General features: G+C 45.9%; 1 protein-coding gene across 5 annotated transcripts in view; it reads left to right on the top strand.

The window, feature by feature from the left end:
• Positions 1–3,046: 3,046 nt before the first annotated feature.
• Positions 3,047–21,682, top strand: part of MOB3B (MOB kinase activator 3B) — a 98,212-nt gene continuing 79,576 nt past the window's right edge. The window contains exon 1 of one of the 5 annotated variants that reach the window (XM_083719922.1): positions 3,047–3,545. The gene's annotated coding sequence lies outside the window, so the exon portion shown is untranslated. Of the gene's footprint in view, positions 3,546–3,808; positions 3,894–5,070; positions 5,593–21,682 lie in introns of those variants that run through there. The other 4 variants (XM_083719925.1, XM_083719924.1, XM_083719926.1 and 1 more) reach the window with 4 other exon arrangements.

Raw genomic sequence — 21,682 nt, forward strand, 5'->3', positions numbered from 1 at the left:
CAATAAACAGCGGTGCAGAGGAGCAGGAATGGAGGCAAGGGCAGCCTTGGGACTTGTTTATTTCCGCCACAGAAGCAATGATGCCATTTACTGGAGTGTTATTCCCCCACTCCACCCTGCTTTGGAGGGTTGGGAGGGGAAGTTCTGTTGCACAAATCGGGTACTCCCTTAAAGAGGGCACGTGTTGCGGTGAGACCTGGCAACCTAACCCTGTGTTGTGGGTGGGTACGTTTGGATAGCCACAACACCCGACTGGTAGGTCCCTTGATGCAGGGTTCAATCAGGCCAATGGGACGCAGGCTAAACAGATCAAGGGACCTATATACACTTATGCATGTGACCCAGAGCTTTCTCTTTCAGTGCGTGCATCACCCACCCACCTCTCCCTATTTTTAGGGCTTTGCGCTTGACCTTGCTATGCCGTCATCTGTCATTGGGACAGGGGCACAGCAGGAATTTTCCCAACTTGGGTGACTGGCTGTTGCCATTTGGGTTTTGCCTGCCGCGTAGCAAATCGTCACAACTTGTAAGGTTGCAGATAGGCTTTGGTTCAGGTGATAGGGATGGAAGAACGCTCTCGCCATCCCTATGTGAAGGGTATTTTGTTAAAGGAATCCAGGGACTCAACTGGTTTGGTCAACCCCTGTGAGGGGGTTGTGCCTGTGCCTGAGTCCAGGGGGGCATTTTGGTGGCAGAGATAGCCCATTCCCAGCTTTCCGCTTATCCAGGTGTTCACCCTTGCCTGACCTATGCTGGTGCCCTGGGTCAGCGCTACCTGCATGGCAGGGGGCTAGTCGAACCAGAGCCTATGTGAAAGTGCAACCGGTCACTTTCTGTAACCAATAAAGTTGTGGCCTAAATTCTGCCAAAAACCAAACCAAAATTTGAGTCCTGTCTGAATTTATTTAAGGGGGAGGTTTAAAGGTCTAAACATGCAAGGGGGAAATCCTTGCCTGAAAGGAGAATTGGATTGGGTGTGACTCTTATGTCTTAGCCAGTGCTATTTTTATAGAAAAAGAGGTTCCAGAACTCACCATGAACACCTCCCTCGTTCTCTTATAATGGCAATGGCACCCATCAGAGAGGTGCCAGAACTGAGTTCCAGCCTAGTCTACAAATTAAAAAAAAAAAAATTATTTTAAAATTCTGTCGTGCTTTACTCCCAAATAAGAGTTCCTTAGAGAAATGGAGATTATTGCATAGAAATTCTTCCCTCTACAGAGCAAGGCTGCGTAAGCATTGCCAATTTCTCCAGCTCCCATGTGCTCCCATCACTGACTTTTGGACCAGGGTGTCCAAATCTCAGGGTCGTGGGTTTGAGAGCTCCACACTGGGCAAAAGAATTTCCTACATTGGAGAGGGTTGGACTAGATGACCCCACAGATTGGAGTAGCCAGAATTTATGTTGGGGGGGGGGCAGGGTGCCCATCTGCCAACCCATCACCACCCTCTGTCTGGCTCTGTCCAGCAGATTCAGAATGAAATGTCTCAGCAACAGTTGTGCTAAATTACTTTATTTGGACCCCCCAGCGCTCAGAAAAAATCTGTCAAAACTTTCAGTCCTTTGAAAAATAATTGAAAAATTAGCATTTCCTGCATTTCTCTTCAAAATTATACGCCTTCTTTCAGGAGTGCCAGCTTGGCCCCCACAACCATGGGGGCCCGGGGACCTGCAGCGTGCATGGTCCTGGCGCCGAAAGTTGTGGGTGGCCCTTCATGGGGAATTTTGTGGGTGCTTGGAAACCCAGGGAGCTGGAACCTAGGCATTTTTTTCATCTCAAATTATTATTATTTTGTAAATCTAAACTAAACAAGTTTCCTTGCATTTGTTGAAAACCTTACCAGGGCTTCCTCCTCTCTTTTTTTCCCCTCCAGTGCAGTTTTCCTGTGTCTGTTTATATTTTTGAGCAGTGCTTTCTTCCTGGGGGTACGCATGCCCCTAAACATTTTGCGAATCTAAGTTTGGCCTCATTGTCAGGGCCGGATTGAGGTTTGATGAGGCCCTCAGCTACTGAAGGTAATGGGGCCCTTTATATGTCCGGCTGTGCTTTGTCAACAACAAATTGTCGCTGTTTTTTTGTGCTGAATATATGCTATATGGTAATTTATGGACCTAATAGCTATCTAAAGCCATTTGCACATAACAAAATATGTATTTTATCAAAGTTGAACTGAAATACAATTAAGAAGTGATATTTTAGAGAGCAGGCTAGCAGGCAGGGCCTGCTACTTACATCAGGCATAGGCAAACTCCGGCCCTCCAGATGTTTGGGGCTACCATTCCCATCATCCCTAGCTAACAGGGCCAGTGGTCAGGGTTGATGGGAATTGTAGTCCCGAACATCTGGAGAACCGGAGTTTGCCTGTGCCTGACTTACATCATATTGTTGCTGTAAGGTAAAGGTAAAGGTACCCCTGCCCGTACGGGCCAGTCGTGACCGACTCTAGGGTTGTGCGCTCATCTCGTTCAAGAGGCCGCGAGCCGGCGCCGTCCGAAGATACTTCTGGGTCACGTGGCCAGCGTGACGAAGCTGCAACTGGCGAGCCTGCACCAGTGCCGCACACGGAAACACCGTTTACCTTCCCGCTATAAAGCGGTACCTGTTCATCTACTTGCACTTTGATGTGCTTTCGAACTGCTAGGTGGGCAGGAGCTGGGACCGAACGATGGGAGCTCACCCCGCCGCAGGGATTCGAACCGCCGACCTTACGATAAGCAAGTCCTAGGCACTGAGGTTTTACCTACAGCGCCACCCGCGTCCCAATTGTTGCTGTATGTAGGTTTTATTTTATTTTATTTTTTATCTTATATTTTGGAAATGTACATCCCGTTGTTTTTTCCTTTATTTTTTTGCCCCCCCCCCCCAAAGAGAGTGGGGCCCTGAGCTATAGCTTCTTTAGCTTATGCGTAAATCCGGCACTGCGAGGCAATATTTCAATATGAGTAGGATAATGAGAGTACCTTTAAAAAATTTTTTTGGGGGGGAGCACTGCTTTTGAATACTGTATTTTTATTTATTCACCTGATTTAGGGAGGGGGTGCGCAGCCCATCATGCCACCCCCCCACCCCGCTTTCCAATCCCACACTTCTAGAGAGCTCTAAGGCACCCCAGGCTTTCCGTTTAGGGACGGGGCTTTAGCCACGCTCCCCGGGCCGCCCCCGGCGCTTGCAAGGCTCGGGCTGCAGCGCCCGGCCGCGTCCGCCAGGGGTTGCGCCTCGGCCCTTTCCCTGCTCAGCCGCCAGGGCCGCCCGAGTCCCGGGCGAGGGTGGACGTCGGCGCGGCAGCAGCAGCGGCTCTTCTCCGGCTCCTCCGCCCGTGGCACGGCGATCGGAGAGCGCCATGCCTCCTGGCCCCGTGCAATAGATCCCTCCCCTCCTCCCGCCTTCCCAGGGCCAGATCCCCCTCTTTTGGAACCGACTCGGCGTGCGCTTTTTCTTTTTTGTGTTTCCACCCGTCCGCAAAGCCTTGGATTTGCGGGTGCGCAAAGAAAGAAGGGAGCGCCAGGAGAAACCATCGCAGACAGCCGCCAGCGGGCTTACAAGGTAAACCCCCGAGGAGACGTGGATCGCTTTATTTTTGCGGGGGGGGGGCTGCCCAACCCAACCCTTCCTCCTCCGCTTTCCACTTGGGATCGCTTAAGATCCTTGCACCGGAATGGAAGGAGAGAGATGGGGTGGGGTGGGGGGGTGGACGTGCGTGGAGGAGAAAGCTGCGCATCTTGAATTGTGCAACAATGTGTGCGTGCGCGCAAACTTGGCGCGCCTCCCCCCGTTCCTCCGTTTGCAGCCAAATTGCAAGCCAGATCCCAACTCGTTCCCCCCGGGAAGCAAGTCCCACGGCTGCTCGGTGCTGTGTGTTCATTTACTCCCGAGTAAGCGTTGGGTGGAGGAGTAGATGGGTCGTGGGGCAGGAGCGGCCGGTGTGCCCCCCTCCATCCTCTCTCTGCATGTTTTTCACTCGGAGGTGACTTTTGAACTTTACTCGCGAGGAGAGTGTGCAGCAATGCACCCCTCCAGTGGTGCAATTTCAGTGATCCAAGGGCTGGGCATTCCCGACCTCTTCTCCCCCCCCCACCCCCGCCAAAGAGCTCGTGCCTTCTGTTCCCTCCCCCCCCCCTTTCTCGGAGCGATTGCACAGTGGTTTGAATTAAGACCCTGTAGCAACAGCGAGCACAAAAAATGAAGTTCTTTCTTGCCTCGTTGCAGTCATGCGCTCGCCTCTTGCCCTCTTGGCTCCCTTTTGGCTGGAAGGAGGTTCGAGAAAATAAGTGCGCGTGGAAGAAAAAAATGCGACTTGAAGCAGATCGATATCTGTGTGTGTTAAAGGGGGGGGGGGAGAAATCCAGCCCTTGGTGATATTTGGGGAAAAGGGGAAATAGCAACGCCTGTTGTGACTTTTGTTGTGCAATCCCATTCAACTGGTTGTTGCTTGGACTTTTTACTTTACTTTTTTTGCGGCGGGGTGGGGGGGTGGGGGGAGAGAAACACAACCCACATGCAATTTAGTGACACAACCACATTCCACGAGTTGCAGTTAAGATTCCTTTCTCCTCCGCTGGGGAAGCTGGAGATTTGTAGTCAGGGAGCTGTTCTGGGTCTTCTGTCAAACATCTGGATTTTCAGCCTCTCCCTTTATTGCATTGGGGGTGGGGGGGTGGGGAGAAAAGTTTCCTTCGCTCTTCCTTCTCTGATTTTTCTTTTTTAAAAAACATTTTAAACACCAGGCACACAGAGGATTCAACGGCCCCCTTTTTTATTTTCTTCCTGCACCCCATTCAGAGATTCCTAGCATTCTCTTAAAACACACACACACATACCCCAGTCACCCACAGAAACAAAGGGCTTTTGTTTATCCTATTGTTTAAAAGTTAGATATCTGGAGATGAAGAGAGCAGAAAGGAGGACCCTTTTTGGAAGCAACCATGTGTTGTTGTTTTTTAAAAAGGAAACCCCGAGGATGGTTGGTTTTGAAAAGCTGAAGTATGCATTGAACCACATTCGGTAAGGAAGGGGAAGAAAGCAAACATACGGATTTGTGCAGAGCCGAAATCCCAAGTGGCCAAGTGTGCTGTCTGTTTATTCCCTGCTTAAGGGATTTGCCTGGTGCTTTTAAGGGAGCTCTGATTTTGCTGCCTTGAGGGGGACTGGTTATTCCAGGTTTGCTGCTTCAAAGTAGGTTGGATTTGTATTTATGGAGGGAGGGGAAAGCCGGAAACGTGAGTGTCCCACAAGGGTGTCTCTGTTATCTGACAAAAGGGCCGGTGAAGAAGGCCTTTTCGCAACAGCTCTTAGCCCATCGCCTCTGCGCAGCCACAAGGCGGGAATCTCAAAATGGAAGCCCCCTCCCTTCATTTCCGGGTGCGAGGGGGGGGGGATGCCCAGAGCTGAAGTCCAGGGATTGGTGACCTGTTTGTCACCTCTCGGGCAAAGCTCATTACAAATGGAAGTGACACACGGTTATTATGTAAACTGGAGGCTGCAAGAGCCACGGCTGAGTCGATCCCAGGCGCCCGTTTGCATGTCAGAAAAGCAGTCCAGGAGGCCGGTTCAGCTCGACGGGTTTCCGACTAAAGCTTGGCAAATGTGGAAGGTGAGTTGCCTTGTTGTTGTTCTTGCTGGGCAGGTCGTGGGGCAGGCCACATCCTTGTTTTTTCCAGCGAGGGCGAAACAAATAGGGCACCTGGGGACCTCTCTGTAATCATGGGTGTCCGGTGACATTTGCTTTTAATTGCGAAAATGTGGAATTGAAAAACGAGTGGTCATTACAGGCCTTTGACTAGCCTACGCAGGAGTCTGAATTTCTCCCAGAGCGGATGTGACAAGCTGTGTCGTAATGCTATATATACATTGCAGGCGTGCAAAGCTAATTAACCCATATTAGTTCTTTTGAAAACATCACTTGCTGATGTTGTTGTTGTTGTTGTTTGCTGCTGCGTAATCTCACTTCTCTCTGCGCCCCTCAAAACGAAAAACTGAGGCTGGGTGGAGATTTCAATCCCCTCCCAACCGCCGCATTCAGTATTCAGCAGAGGGGTGGCAATGCCTTCCCTTGTTGGTTATACGTACAAATTTAATAAATAATACAGTGGTACCTCTGGTTGCGAACGGGATCCGTTCCGGAGGCCCGTTCGCAACATGAAAGGAACGCAACCCACAGCGGCGCGTCTGCGCACGTGCGGGTTGCGATTTGCCGCTTCTGCGCATGCGCGTGACATCATTTTGCACTTCTGCGCGAGCGGCGAAACCCGGAAGTAACCCTTTCCAGTACTTCTGGGTCGCTGCGGGATGCAACCTGAAAAAACATAACATGAAGCTAATGTAACAAGAGGTATGACTGCATTAATAAAATAATTTGGCTGGTTTGGGCCAGAGTGTAGCCCACTGGATCTGATGAACTGGTGCCGTGTAATGCTCGTTTTGTGTGTGTGTGTATGTGGCACAATGTAAACTTAGCAATTCCTTGCCTATTGACATTAGGCAGATGCCTTTGCTGTTCTCTTTTGGGATGCCTCCTTAAAACATTTTGGTTTGGGCAGGCCTATCCAGACATGTGGGACGCGGGTGGCGCTGTGGGTTACACCATAGAGTCTAGGACTTGGCAGTCAGAAGGTTGGCGGTTCAAATCCCCGCAAAGGGGTGAGCTCCCGTTGCTCGGTCCCTGCTCCTGCCAACCTAGCAGTTCGAAAGCACGTCAAAGTGCAAGTAGATAAATAGGTACCACTCCGGCGGGAAGGTAAACGGCGTTTCCGTGTGCTGCTCTGGTTCGCCAGAAGCGGCTTAGTCATGCTGGCCACATGACCCGGAAGCTGTACACCGGCTCCCTTGGCCAGTAAAGCGAGATGAGCGCCACAACCCCAGAGTTGGTTACAACTGGGCTTAATGGTCAGGGGTCCCTTTACCTTTTATCCGGACATGCAGTTGTTGATTGAGTTTTAAGCTCTTTGGTTGCTGGCTTTAAGTATCTGAAAATGTTTTTAATTTTTGTCATTTTTTTAAAGGTATTTTTACTATTTCGTGTAAACTGCTTAGAGGTTCTGTTTCAATCTAATGGTACGTACAATTCGTTAAATAAACCAGGGATGTAGCACACGGAGGATGACCTCTAACTTTGGCCCGCAAGGGGGGTCCAATTTGGTCCGTAAGGCCGTTTCACAGGGCGATGTGCAAAGATGGAAGAGCTGTGTGGTTCGTTCCTGCTGATGAAGAAGACCTCTGAAGATGAGCAGAGAGTTCAGTCCTGCCTGCTGCTTCACTGGCATGTTGTCTGTCGGTGGGCATATCGAAACATATCACTGTGATTCCCGGTGTCTCGTAGGAGATGGATCTACTAACTTGTTTTCTTCGCTTGGAATCGAAACGTGCCCAAATGGCCTTTTCCTTCTTTTTTCTCAGCATCTTCTCTCCCACAACAAAACTCCACCCAGCTGTGAGTCATTCCAAAACTTAACAAATCCCTGATTTAGATTAGTTTTAAAAAATGAAGCAAGCATAGAATGAAATTATACTTCTCTGCTTCACCAAGTTTAAATTACAGATATTTAGTAAAATGGGTCAAGCTCTTTGATTGGAGCGAACCGCCGAAATACGAAATAACGTCGTGTGGTTCTACTGATCGGACGGGTTGTTGCGAAGCCGTATTAAGTTTAGACTGATGGCAAATTGTGCGTTTGGCTAGAGGTCTACTGGTTACAGAATTAAAGGGAAGAAAATCCCTGTAACACCAGGAGACTTACTGAACAATCTGGAACAAAACAAAGCCCTTGTGTTCTGTGGATTGTAGCTGCCTTTCTAAATTGTGATTCCATTGTGCCTGGCAGATACCAGTTTTTCAACATTGTGGTATATCACCAGCTAAACATCGTGATACACCGATATATCACGATGTCTGAAATAAGGATGGAGCTATATAGAGGCAGTGGCTGGCTTCACGGTTTTTCCAGCGTTGTGATTTTTGCATGTGAGACTCAGTTTAGCCAAGGATTCTTAAAGCGCTGTGCATATTAGAAATGCTATAAAAATGCTTAATGTCCGCACATAATTAATAAACAAATGGCACAGAGGATGATTTGGTTGACTAACTTGTCTGCCTGGTTGTTGTTGTTTTTTTGTTCATCTGTAAATGCAAAGCGGGTGGAAGTGGCAGCGGCAGCAAAAAAAATAGAATTGGTGAAGCTGTATCCTCGTTGAGGTAACTTGTAACAAATCGATGAGCAAGGGCTTCTTTCACCTGTTCCTAGGGGAAAAGAAAAGGTGGGGGATTTTTTGCATTAGTGCCGTTATTTCAGTGAATTAAGAATAAAGACCATCTTTATTCTTTATTAGAAACTCAGATATACAAGCTAGGTATCAAATGGCTCCTTAAACCAGGGCTGCAGTTGCCAAAACGGAACGTCTACTTGCCATTTTGGGGCCAGACATCAAAGTGCAAGTAGATAAATAGGTAAACGCCTCCGGCGGGAAGGTAAACGGCATCTCCGTGCGCTGCTCTGGTTCTCCAGAAGTGGATTAGTCATGCTGGCCACATGATCCGGAAGCTGTACGCCGGCTCCCTCGGCCAATAAAGCGAGATGAGCGCCGCAACCCCAGAGTCGGTCACGACTGGACCTAATGGTCAGGGGTTCCTTTACCTTTACCTTTATGCCCTTGCTATGCCGTTGTGGGTCGTCTGTTCTTGGGGCAGGGGCCCAGTAGGAATTTTCCCATTTGGCTGATTGGCTGGTGCCACTTGGGTTTAGCCTGCCGCGTAGCAAATCGCCATAATTTTGTAATGTTTGGTGGTTAGGCATTGGTTCAATGTAGAGGGTAGGGTAGGTTGTCATACCTGCCCCTCCCAATGTGCGATAGGATATTCCATTAAAGGAATCCAGGGGCTCGCCATGCTTTTGTCCGATCCCCTTCCAAGGATTAGGGCCACGCCAGAGCACCTGGGAGCATTTTGGGGTGAGGTTGCATCTGTGGTAGGACCAACGCTCCCCCAGTATGTTTACCCTTACTGACTTCTGCCTATGTCCAGTTGTCAGTGCTGGTCTGCCAGAGGTGTAGGCACAGCTAGTCGTACCAATGCCTAAGCAAACCACTCACATTCTGTAATCAATAAAGCTGTGGCCAAAATTATGCCAATAACCTTCAACTAATATTGGTGTCAACTGTGTCTTTCTTTGGGGGGTCTTCACACGCAACAGTTGTACAATGCTGCAACCCTGGTGTAAGTTACGTGAAGTGCTTTGAACAATTGTGCTCTATAAATATCACATGTTATAATTATACAGTGGACGCTTGGGTTGCGAACGTGATCCATGCGGGATGCACGTTCGCCACCCGCTTCTGCGCACACGCAGGTCACAATTCAGCACTTCTGCGCATGCGCAAAGCGCGATTTAGCACTTCTGCACATGCGCGACCGCCGAAATCTGGAAGTAACCCGTTCCAGTACTTTCGGGTTTTGGCTGTCCGTAACCCAAAAAAACGCAACCTGAAGCGGCTGTAACCCATGGTATGACTGTATATATTTTTAAACGATGCTTTTAAAAATGCCAAGAATAATGCAGATACAAAACTAATACTCTAAAGAACAGGAAACCATACAATAATATGGTATATAGGACAGTGGAAATATTTTGAATCGTTGATTTTTAAAAACGTGATTTGAAAGATCCCAAGGGAAAAGACATGATTTAGACTTTAGCCTTAAATCAGGTTTCCCATTTTGCAATTCCTATATTTGCTGGATAAGCATGCATGCCAACTAATTGCTTTCGCATAATGGTTTGCAACTAAATACAGCCTTTAGTATAACCAAGGAGCTTAATCGTTAAACCTTTGCTCTTGCAACCAACATGCCTTTTGCAGAGCAGAATTAAGCCTGCTTAGGAAAAAGAGGCAGATTTGTTTGTGACGACCCCATGTTCACATGCGAGGAAGCAACTTCATATTGATGGTTGGAGCCCCACAATAGGCAAAACAGTCCTGCATTGCGGAGGGTTGAACTAGATCAGGGGTAGGCAATCTAAGGCCCGGGGGCCGGATGCGCCCCAATCGCCTTCTCAATCCGGCCCGCAGACGGTCCGGGAATCAGCATGTTTTTACATGAGTAGAATATGTCCTTTTATTTAAAATGCATCTCTGGGTTATTTGTGGGGCCTGCCTGGAGTTTTTACATGAGTAAAACTTGTGCTTTTATTTAAAATGCATTTACGGGTTATTTGTGGGGCATATTTCCCCCCCCAAAATATAGTCCAGCCCATTTTCAATTTCCCCCCCAAAATATAGTCCAGCCCATTTTCATTCCCCCCCCCAAAAAAAATATAGTCCGGCCCACCACATGGTCCAAGAGATGGTGGACAGGCTCACGGCTGAAAAAGGTTGCTGACCCCTGAACTATATCAGGGATCAGCAAACTTTTTCAGTATGGGGATGGTCCACTGTCCCTCAGACCTTGTCGGGGTGCCGGACTATATTTTGGAAGAAAAAAAAATGAACAAATTCCTATGCCCCACAAATAACCCAGAGATGCATTTTAAATAAAAGCACACATTCTACTCATGTAAAAACACGCTGATTCCCGGACCATCCGCGGGCCGGATTGAGAAGGCGAATGGGCCGGATCCAGCTCCCGGGCTTTAGTTTGCCTACACATGAACTAGATGATCCTGGTCGTCCACTCCAACTCTGCAAAGTATATACACAAAGTATCAAATGGGGTGACAGTAATAATAATGCAACAAAACAACCACACCACAAACTGGCTTATAGGTATAAAACCAAATTTACTAGAATAATAGCTAGAATAAAGATAGACTTGTAACCATTCAAGCAACAAACATACTAAGGTGCCATGAGCAAAACAAAGTCTGGAGATACTGTAAACATGGAGTGGATAAATGTACAACTGTATCTTTTTTTTATAAATATTTTATTAAGATTTTTGAATAAAAATTCAAAGATAAAGAAACAGAATAACATATATCATAACATACTTTCTTAACATCTTTGGACTCCCTCACACCTCCCGCTCCCATTTGCATCGTTGTCAATTCTTGCCCACAATTTATCATCTTGTTTACAGTCTTGTGTCAGGTTCATTTAAATATAATCTGTTAGTTCTCCAATAGATTTATAAGTTTTCCTCAAACTTTTTTATCCTTTTAATTATCTAATTTAGTGGTGCACAATTATTTATGATCTAGCATCCTTTCTTAACATTCAACCAAATTACAATGTTTTTTTAAATAAGTCTTGAATTTCTTCCAATCTTCTTCAACCCTCTCCTCTCCCAGGTCTCGGATTCTGCCAGTCATCTCAGCTAGTTCCATATAGTCCATCAGCTGCATCTGCCATTCTTCCAGCGTGGGTAGATCTTGAGTTTTCCAATTCTTAGTGATAAGTATCCTTGCTGCCGTTGTTGCATACATGAAAAATGTTCGGTCCCTCTTTACAACTGTATCTTAACAAGCGTGTAGCGAAACATGTAATATATCCAGACAGCAGGTCTCCTTTTGCTTACTTGTGTTATTATTCTCACCAGTGTGGTGGCTTTGATTTGCCTTCCTGTGATTGATCCATGTACACGGCTTTGTGTTTCCAACTCAAGACCCATTGAAGAACATCTCATCCAGTTCAATCTTTGAAAAACAGCTTTGAGAAGCTTTTTCATATTCTCCAGTGTGCTACCTTTGCCATTGTGGCGACATGGGGTTGCCGTTCCGTGATTGGACTTATGCTACTTGTTGAATGGCTCATTTATCCAGTCTGTTTAACATTTATTGATTGCACATGTAACTTGTTAAGATACAGTTGTACAGTGGTACCTCGGGTTACATACGCTTCAGGTTACAGACTCCGCTAACCCAGAAGTAGTGCTTAAGTTTACGATCTTTGCTTCAGGATGAGAACAGAAATCGTGCTCCGGCAGCGCGGCGGCACCAGGAGGCCCCATTAGCTAAAGTGGTGCTTCAGGTTAAGAACAGTTTCAGGTTAAGAACAGACCTCCAGAACGAATTAAGTACTTAACCCGAGGTACCACTGTATATAAGAAGGAAGAAGAAATTTTTGAAAATTGTCATGATCCATAATCTTCTCTGATGCACAGAGGCTGTTTTATGGAGGATGTTCCATGGTCCTCCTACCTGATTGCTTTAGGCAAAAATGCCAGGAATTGAACCTGGAACATTCTTCGTGCAAAGTATATGTTCTGTGTCAAGGAACAATAAGGTACCACTGTACATTTATCCACTCTATGTTTACAGTATCTCCAGTCTTTGTTTTGCACATGGTACCTTAGTAAGTTTGTTGCTTGAATGGTTACAAGTCTATGTCTATTCTAGCTATTATTCTAGTAAATTTGATTTTATACTTATAAGCCAGTTTGTGGTGTGGTTGTTTCGTTGCGTCCAGTCCAACTCTACAATTCTAAGATTCTAAGGCTAAGCTTCCAATCCGGGGCTGCTTTGTCTGGGAAGAAAGACCCCTCTCCAAACATGGTTAGATTTACTCCGACCAAAATGCACAGAATTTGGCTGCAGGTGTTCAGAAACGTCCAGAACAAAGAGAAAGACGCTATTGCCTTTTAAAATGTGGCTCTTTTTTTGTCGGGGGGGGGATGTGTGTTATTGGGTGGTTGTTTTTATTTTGATTATATATATTGTGGTTGTTATTTTGATCTTTGCTGTGAACCACCCTGAGACATCCGGGTATAGGATGTATATAAGATCAATCAATAAATCAAATAATGGAAAAAATAGGTAAAACAAGAGTGAGTGACTTCACCCTGAGTGAATTGGTTAAAATGTATAAAAAAGGGATCTAAAATGTGTTGGAAATGCCAAGAAGCAGAGCGGACCTTCCTACATATGTGGTGGGGATGTAAGAAACTAAGGGATATCGGGAGAGAATGGAAAAGGATTTCTCTTTGTGCCTCCGTTTGAAGCAAAACTCCCCAGCTTGTGTCTGAGCAATCATGTTCAGATCAGGTAGACCAGTGGTTCCTAACCATTTTTTGGCCATGCCCTATCTAAGCATCTCTAAAATCCTCATCTCCCCACCCCCGTGACATATAATTCTTCTTATTCAAAAAGTGAACTCCTCTTCCTATGGAAGAAGCCTAAAAGGCCATTAACTGTTAATAACTCATTCTCAAATTGCCCCCTGAAAAATTGAATTGTCCCCCTGTGGTGTGTGCGCCCCACGTTGGGAACCACAGATGTAGACAGTGTGGGTAGGATCCCATGTTCTCTATGAATCTTTCAGCGCATCCGTTTACTCCTTATTTACTCCCAGTTGCCCTGAGTTGGAGGAAAGCACATTCTCGCTCTATCCGTCACCCAGGAAAACAAGGACTACTGGCTTGTGTGTGTGTGTTGTGTACTTAAAGGCAGGGAGGTTCACCTACCCAGTTTAGATGGCACTGCTGATATTGGAACCTGAATTTGCTGCCTCTCCCTTCCTTCACTAAGTTATTTTTTAATAATAACAATAATTCACAATGTGGTGTTTGATAGACAGTAATGATTCAGTCTTTTGTAATTGTAGGCTTCAGCACATTTGTTCTGCATTCAGAATTTCACTTAAGACTCCTTATATATTAAAATAGACACACTATAATATATTTTTAGAAAACAAAATCTGTCTTATTTTTTTTAAAAGCTGATTTAAAATTACAGATTTTTATCTGTAATTAAACCCCAAAAGTATTTGTTCTTTCTACACTAGCCGTGACCTTTCATGTTGAAATGTACCTTACACATGAGTAAATACTAAGATTTAAGCGAAAGAAGGGAACTGTACACATTCAGGATACTGGATGTGATTTTAATTATATGTTGCTAAGCTTTTAATTCCTTATGCCCACCTGTAGATTAAAACTAGATTTTCTTTCATCTTCACGCTGCAATATCTGATATACTATGCAGTCATCACTTCACTTTTTTAAATTAAAATTGCTGTAAATGAGACTTCTTTAGCTGTTTTTTTAGATGGATGCTACAACCACTCCTGGCTAGTTTCCAAAGAGCATATTTGAGGTTTTGGGGTATTAATACGTCAATATAGGTTACCAGGAACTTTTGTTATAGGTTACCTATAAGATCCTTCCAACTTAATGGGATTCCAATTCATCCCTGTTGACCAGTTCTGTTCATTTCAGTGGGACTTCTCCAACAGAGTTCCCCTGTGTTTAGCATCGTATGAGAATATTCTTAACTAACTAACTAACTAACTAACTAATAAATAAATAAATAAATACAGAGTTCTCCTAACCTTAAGCCTTCTCCCTGCACTCCCCCAAGCTCTTACGCCAAGGTATTTGAAAACATTACTTAAATAATATTACCTTACTCCTTTAGCTTGTTGAGAAGCTGGGTTATGAACAAAAAGCAGTCTTTCAGTTCTAGGTGGACCAGCTCCCAGGCGCAGCGACTCTGCTGGTTGGCGGCTAGGAAACTGTTCATTCTTTGAAAGTATCGCTTGACTTTCATGGGTGAAGGAGATGGTGCCCCATTGGCAGAATTTGCCAGCTTTCCTCCCTGTGTTTCTTTTGTGCACGCCTCCAGCTGTTTGGTTTGCTGGTAAAGGTCGCTTTGCAAGGACTCGAGACACGTCGTGTTCCAGGCGCCGCAAGGATGGTCTTTGCCGAGAACGTTGAGGCTCTGCTGGAGAACCTCGCGGACGATGATGACGGCGCTGTCGCTCTCCAGAGCGTTGAGAGCTTTCAGAGGGAACCTGAAGTCCGTTGTCTCAGATATGCATTGCAGAGGGAATTGTCCAGCCGTCCTGCAGAGATGGTTCAAGTTGGTCTGGATCATTTGGTTCCACCGGGTGTGGAGCACAGGGCATTTGGAAAGGGGGCTGGATTGCGCGAGTTTGCCGCAGAGCACCAGCACGAGACAAACGCTTAAGCCGTTCCCACCAGTAGTGAAGCCCATGATGAACCAATGGCTATAACTACTTTATCTTCCTGGAGTCTCTTTAAATATATTTCGGAACACCTATAAAAATCTGCCATCCTGAATTCATTCAACATGAGACATTTGTATTAATCATGATATGAATCCCCCCCCCTCAAGATTCCAAATGCCTTTGAGGAACATGATTTGGTTGCTTTCAGTTTCGTTCAATGAGTTTTAATTAAAATGTGAGGTTTTGATTTGTTTTGTTTTTTACTACCTTCTTACAGAAAACTTAGCAAAGTTTCAAGTGACCGTAGCCCTTCCTAGGAGAGGAGAGGAGAGAGAGTGCACATTTTCTTTTTCTCTTCTTTCTGTTTATAATATTTTAAATTAATTTCCAGTGCCGCCTTAGAATTAGAAAATAAACAAGAGTTCAGCATTAGCTCTTTCCTGAAATCTGAAGAGATTTCCCATCTCATATGTCTACATCCTTAAAAGGTCCTTATTTGTTTATTCGTTGTTTAGTTTATACTTTTATAATGCTGTTATTCAGGCAAACTGTTCCAAGTTAATGAGAACACTAAAATAACAATAAAATTAATCTTAAAATCACACTAAAGCGGTCAATAAGACAACTGGTTAGAATAAAACCCAGAAGACTGGGAGAATAGGGAACTGTTTTCCTGGCACCAAAGAGAAAGCAAAATGGGGGCATGATGGACCTTTGTTGAGCAGGATTGGCAATAGATCACTACTGCAAAGGGTTTTTCTCTGGTTACCTTAAATGCTCTTGGATAGCTCATGGGAAAATACCTCCATTTTTTATTTCTTGACAGGGGGCAGACTGAGGTGGTAACAGCTATTCCTTCAGGTACTGAGGTCTCAATTTCCTATTTTATTTTTAAAACAATGTTTGGTCCCTAGCCAGTTAATAACTTCCTATTTTCTTGTCTTTGGCACTTGAGTTGTAAGAGGCTGTTCTGTTCTTTCTACATGCACTTAGGTTATTGTTGTATCACAGAGAAGCCACTAAGGGAGCCCATTTGACTGTGAATTACGGTATCTCTGTTGTAGACTTAACTTTTCAGGTTTCTGTTACTGGTCAAAAAGCGAAAACTGCTTCGTTTCCTACTGCATTGCCCCAGCTGCCTAAGTGGTGGCAACTTAGCAACTCTTCAAACAGGAATTAGGGTGGGTATAATTTAATAAAACTTGAAGGGCATAATTTAAATCCCTGCCTGGGCTGGTCTTTTCTCTGCTTATAGTTGCTTGTGCATTAATCTCAAGTGAGACGCAGTTAACCAGGATTTAACATAAGGTCCTATAGGTCTAGGGACGCGGGTGGAGCTGTGGGTTAAACCACAGAGCCTAGGACTTGCCAATCAGAAGGTCGGCGGTTCTAATCCCTGCAACAGGGTGAGCTCCTGTTGCTCGGTCCCTGCTCCTGCCAACCTAGCAGTTCGAATGCACGTCAAAGTGCAAGTAGATAAATAGGTACCGCTCCGGCAGGAAGGTAAACAGAGCTTCCGTGCGCTGCTCTGGTTTGCCAGAAGCGGCTTAGTCATGCTGGCCACATGACCCAGAAGCTGTACGCCGGCTCCCTCGGCCAATAAAGCGAGATGAGCACCGCAACCCCAGAGTCGGCCACGACTGGACCTAATGGTCAGGGGTCCCTTTACCTTTACCTTTGTTACCTATAGGTCTGGCTGAAGCATGGGTGAGGAACTTGTGTCCCTCCAGAAGTTGTTACGCTACAGCAGGGGCCAGCAGACTTTTTCAGCAGGAGGCCAGTCCACTGTCCCTCAGACCTTGTGAGGGGCCGGACTAGATTTTTTTGGGGGAAATGAACGAATTCCTATGCCCCAGAAATAACCCAGAGATGCATTTTAAATAAAAGGGCACATTCTACTCATGTAAAAACACGCTGATTCCCAGACCGTCCACAGGCCAGATTGAGAAGGTGATTGGGCCGGATCTGGCCCCCGGGCCTTAGTTTGCCTAACCATGTACTACAGCACCCATAATCTCTGACAGTTGGCCATGCTTCCTGGGGCTAATGGGAGTTGGGAACTCAACAGTGGCTTACTGTAGATCCTTAGTAGGTTTTGCTTACAGAGTGATGTGTACTCACTTTGAACTGCGGTTGGTGAAGTTTACTTCCGAGTAGAACCTTTACTCGGCCATGAAGCTCAGTGGGCAGTATTGCGCTATTTATACTTTCTCAGCCTAACCCACCTCACGATTTTTGTTGTGAGGATAACATTGGGCGATGGGTTGGTGGGGGGAGATAACCATTTTATCTTGAGCACCTTGATGAAGGTAGAGAGAGAGAAAAAATAAAGATAGAAATAAGATAGAAACAGCAGTTTTATATCGGCTCAAGTGTCCTGGCTTCCCCTAAAGAAGCTTGGGAATTCTAGTTTGGGGAGGGTACTGAGAGTCTGTAGTCCAGCTTCTTGGAAGTATAATCTTCAGAACTGGAGTCTGGAAAGACAAAAATGTTGAAATAAGGGACTATAGCAGGCACCCTCAAACTCGGCCCTCCAGATGTTTTGGGACTACAACTCCCATCATCCCTAGCTAACAGGATAAGTGGTCAGGGATGATGGGAATTGTAGTTCCAAAACATCTGGAGGGCCGAGTTTGGGGGTGCCTGGACCGATACTAAAGTACAGTCTGTGATTCCTCAGTCTATGCTAATATTCACTTAATCATGAATTTAGGCAAGAGGAGATGTGATAAAAAAGGAACATGAATGGCTCACTTTTTCTGCAGCTCCCTTGAGTTTAATTTTGGAATATGCTTTAATTTCGAAAGGGCTGGGCCCTAGCTTGAAATGTGCAAGCGACAAAGAGTCCTTGGAGCAACGTGCAAGTTGTTCATCGCATTCCTTCCCCATGCATCTTTGGCCATTTTCTCCCCATTTCTCCATACATGTTTTCAAAGTATGTGCAGAGAAATGTAATGTCAGAAGCAACGGTCACCCTGTGTCCATCATGACGATTTTCACATCAAGGGAAGTCATAGAACCACTCTATTCTGCCTCGGTCAGGCCACACCTGGAATACTGTGTCCAGTTCTGGGCAGCATAATTTAAGAAGGATGTTGACAAGCTGGAAGGTGTGCAGAGGAGGGCAACCTAGATGATCAAGGGTCTGGCAACCGAGCCTTATGAGGAACGGTCGAAGGAGCTGGATATGTTTAGCCTGGAAAAGAGGAGACTGAGAGGAGATAGGAAAGCATCTTCAGATATCTCAAGGGCTGTCGCATGGAAGAGGGAACAAGCTTGTTTTCTTCTGCTCTGGAGGGTAGGACTTGAAACCATGGCTTCAAGTTACAAGAAAGGAGATTCTGACTAAACGTACGGAAGAGGTGTTCGACAGTGGAACAGTCTCCCTCGGGAGATTGTGGACCTTCCTTGGAGGTTTTTAAGCATCTGTCCTGGACGCTTCAGCTGAGATTCCTGCATTGCCAGGGGTTCAGACTCGATGACCGTTGGGGTCCCTTCCAACTCACAATACCATGATTTCATTTTTGTTATACCGGTGTTGTCATCAATTTGCTGTTTTAAAACCTTTCATTCCACAGTCTGCAGCCGTCGGGCACAAGACATTGGGTACATTCAACCAGCTCAGCCACCTGGTGGGAAATAGAATTAGACACACCAATTCACCAAATGCCTTCCTTCCCAAGTGGAAGGGGGTTCATTTTTGTCCTTGGGAGCGTTTAGAGCAGGAAACAAATCAATATTAAAGGGATTTATACAGATTCATGCTAAGTCTGTGTCTCCTCAAAACAGATGGACGAGAGCTGTGCAAGTGCAGTTTCTAAATTTGGCCCAGTGGAGCATTTAACTATGGAGCATTTCTCAATTGGGCTACTGCAGGCATGTCCAAAATCCATTTCGGGGGCCTAATTTGGCCCGCTGGTTGGTTTAATCTGTGGCAGTTTATTTTCTGGGGTAAAATCCTAAAAAAACCTCAACAACTTCAATCTTAAAACAAACCTCAACAAATTCAATCCTAAAAAAAACCCCAACAACTTCAATCCTACTGAAAAGGTCAACAACTTTGGTTGGCCCTTCGGTTGGTCCTCACGGCCCTTCACTTCATCAAATCTGACCCTCTTTGAAAAAAGTTTGGACACCACTGATTTGCAAATGGTGCTGAAAAGCCCCTTTTCCATTCCTCAAATTCTCACTTAAAAGGTAAAGGTAAAGGTACCCCTGCCCGTACGGGCCAGTCTTGCCAGACTCTGGGGTTGTGCGCCCATCTCACTCAAGAGGCCAGGGGCCAGCGCTGTCCGAAGACACGTCCGGGTCACGTGGCCAGTGTGACATCGCTGCTCTGGCGAGCCAGAGCCGCACACGGAAACGCCGTTTACCTTCCCGCTGGTAAGCGGTCCCTATTTATCTACTTGCACCCGGAGGTGCTTTCGAACTGCTAGGTTGGCAGGCGCTGGGACCGAGCAGCGGGAGCGCACCCCGCCGCGGGGATTCGAACCGCCGACCTTTCGATCGGCAAGCCCTAGTCGCTGAGGCTTTTACCCACAGCGCCACCCGCGTCCCTAAATTCTCACTTACAGGTATTTTAATTCCCTCCATTGCAAGCACATGCGCAGGTTGGATGCTACCCAAGAGTGACATAATGACTTCTTATGTTTCATGATGACTGTGCACAGCTATATGGGTCGGGTGATTAAGAGCATGCTAAGCATTAGTATATAAGGAAGACGTATACTAGACAGAATGACCCAGACAGCGCTCTTAATTTGTGCGGCATCGCCTCCGGCATTTGTGACGAGGATAATTACTGTTGTTTAAGTGAGTGTGTTTTTCTATCCAGAGTTATGACTAAAGGAGCCAGCGTTTGAATTATTTGTGCTGTGCTTTTTGTATATATACAGTGGTACCTCGGGTTACAGACGCTTCAGGTTACAGACTCCGCTAACCCAGAAATAGTACCTCGGGTTAAGAACTTTGCTTCAGGATGAGAACAGAAATCATGCTCTGGCCGCGCGGTGGCAGCGGGAGGCCCCATTAGCTAAAGTGGTGCTTCAGGTTAAGAACAGTTTCAGGTTAAGAATGGACCTCCGGAACAAATTAAGTACTTAACCCGAGGTACCACTGTATATAAGAAGGAAGAAGAAATTTTTGAAAATTGTCATGATCCATAATCTTCTCTGATGCGCAGAGGCTGTTTTATGGAGGATGTTCCATGGTCCTCCTACCTGATTGCTTTAGGCAAAAATGCCAGGAATTGAACCTGGAACATTCTTCATGCAAAGTATATGTTCTGTGTCAAGGAACAATAAATACTAAACCACCAGATTACTTTGGCTGCACATGCTTTGCAAGTTCCTGTCAAATTATAATCTCTGAAAACTTTCCTTAGTTTGACTTAGTGTGAGTATTGTATAGACCAGGGGTCAGCAAACTTTTTCAGCAGGGGGCTGGTCCACTGTCCCTCAGACCTTGTGGGGGGCTGGACTATGTTTTGAAAAAAATAACAATGAACGAATTCCTATGCCCCACAAATAACCCAGAGATGCATTTTAAATAAAAGGACACATTCTACTCATGTAAAAACACACTGATTCCCAGACTGTCCACAGACCGGATTGAGAAGGTGATTGGGCTGGATCCAGCCCCCGGGCTTTAGTTTGCCTACCCATGGTTCAGAGTGACTGCACACACGGAATCAGCACATCTGATCTCCAAACAGCTCTATGGAGAATCTTGGAATCGTAGAGTTGGAAGGAACCATAAGGATTCGTCTAGTCCCGGCATGTCCAACAGGTAGATTGTGATCCGCCAGTAGATCACTGGACATCAGTGGTAGATCACTGGATCCCCAACTATGGTTTCCCTAGAAAAATGGTTCCCCTGAGATTAAGAGTCTTGCGTTCCGCCAACTGAAGAGGGCAGGAATCGCCTCTGTTCGTTGTTCCTGGCTCCACTGTCGGGACAATCCAGCAAATAATGCCAGGCTCCAAAATGTGGGGCTGGAGATTGTCCCAGCTCTCGTGCGCAGAGGCAGATGTCCCGTGCCAGGAGGCAGGTTGGGTCTTGCCTACTGCAAGGATCAGGCTTGGCTAGGAAGGCAAATCAAGATTTGTGGGCCTAAATAAAATGTCGGTATCAGGTCAAGGGGCGACCTCAGCGAGTGGGGCACAGGTGATAACCTCAGTGGGTCGGTGCCCATGGGTGGAAGCCCAGAGAACTGATTCCTCAAATGGTATTTTATTCCCAGTGACTGTTCTGCACAAACACTGCAACCACAGGTGGGAGATTTATGGGCTGTTCCTGAGCACGGCAGAATAATTAAAAAACTGTCAAGAGCAAAATGTAAATATAAATGACATTATAATCCTACACATTTTACGTAATCTGACACTTTCTTCAACAGAATTTAATATGTAGTAAAAAGCGTTCAGGACTGCAGCTTAAAGGTATAATCCTATACAGTGGTCCCTTGGGTTACATACGCTTCAGGTTACATACGCTTTAGGTTACAGACTCCACTAACCCAGAAATACTACCTCGGGTTAAGAATTTTGCTTCAGAATGAGAACAGAAATCGTTCTCCGATGGCGTGGCAGCAGCGGGAGGCCCCATTAGCTAAAGTGGTACCTCAGGTTAAGAACAGTTTCAGGTTAAGAACGGACCTCCAGAACAAATTAAGTACGTAACCAGAGGTACCACTGTAAATGTTTATTTAAAAGTAATTCCTACCAAATTAGATCTCTGCAGTAAATGCAACCTAAATCACATTTGTCCAAATACACTTGCAGCCCATT

Source organism: Podarcis gaigeae (assembly GCF_964106915.1).
Source record: "Podarcis gaigeae genome assembly, chromosome: 17".
Classification (NCBI taxonomy): Eukaryota; Metazoa; Chordata; class Lepidosauria; order Squamata; family Lacertidae; genus Podarcis; species Podarcis gaigeae.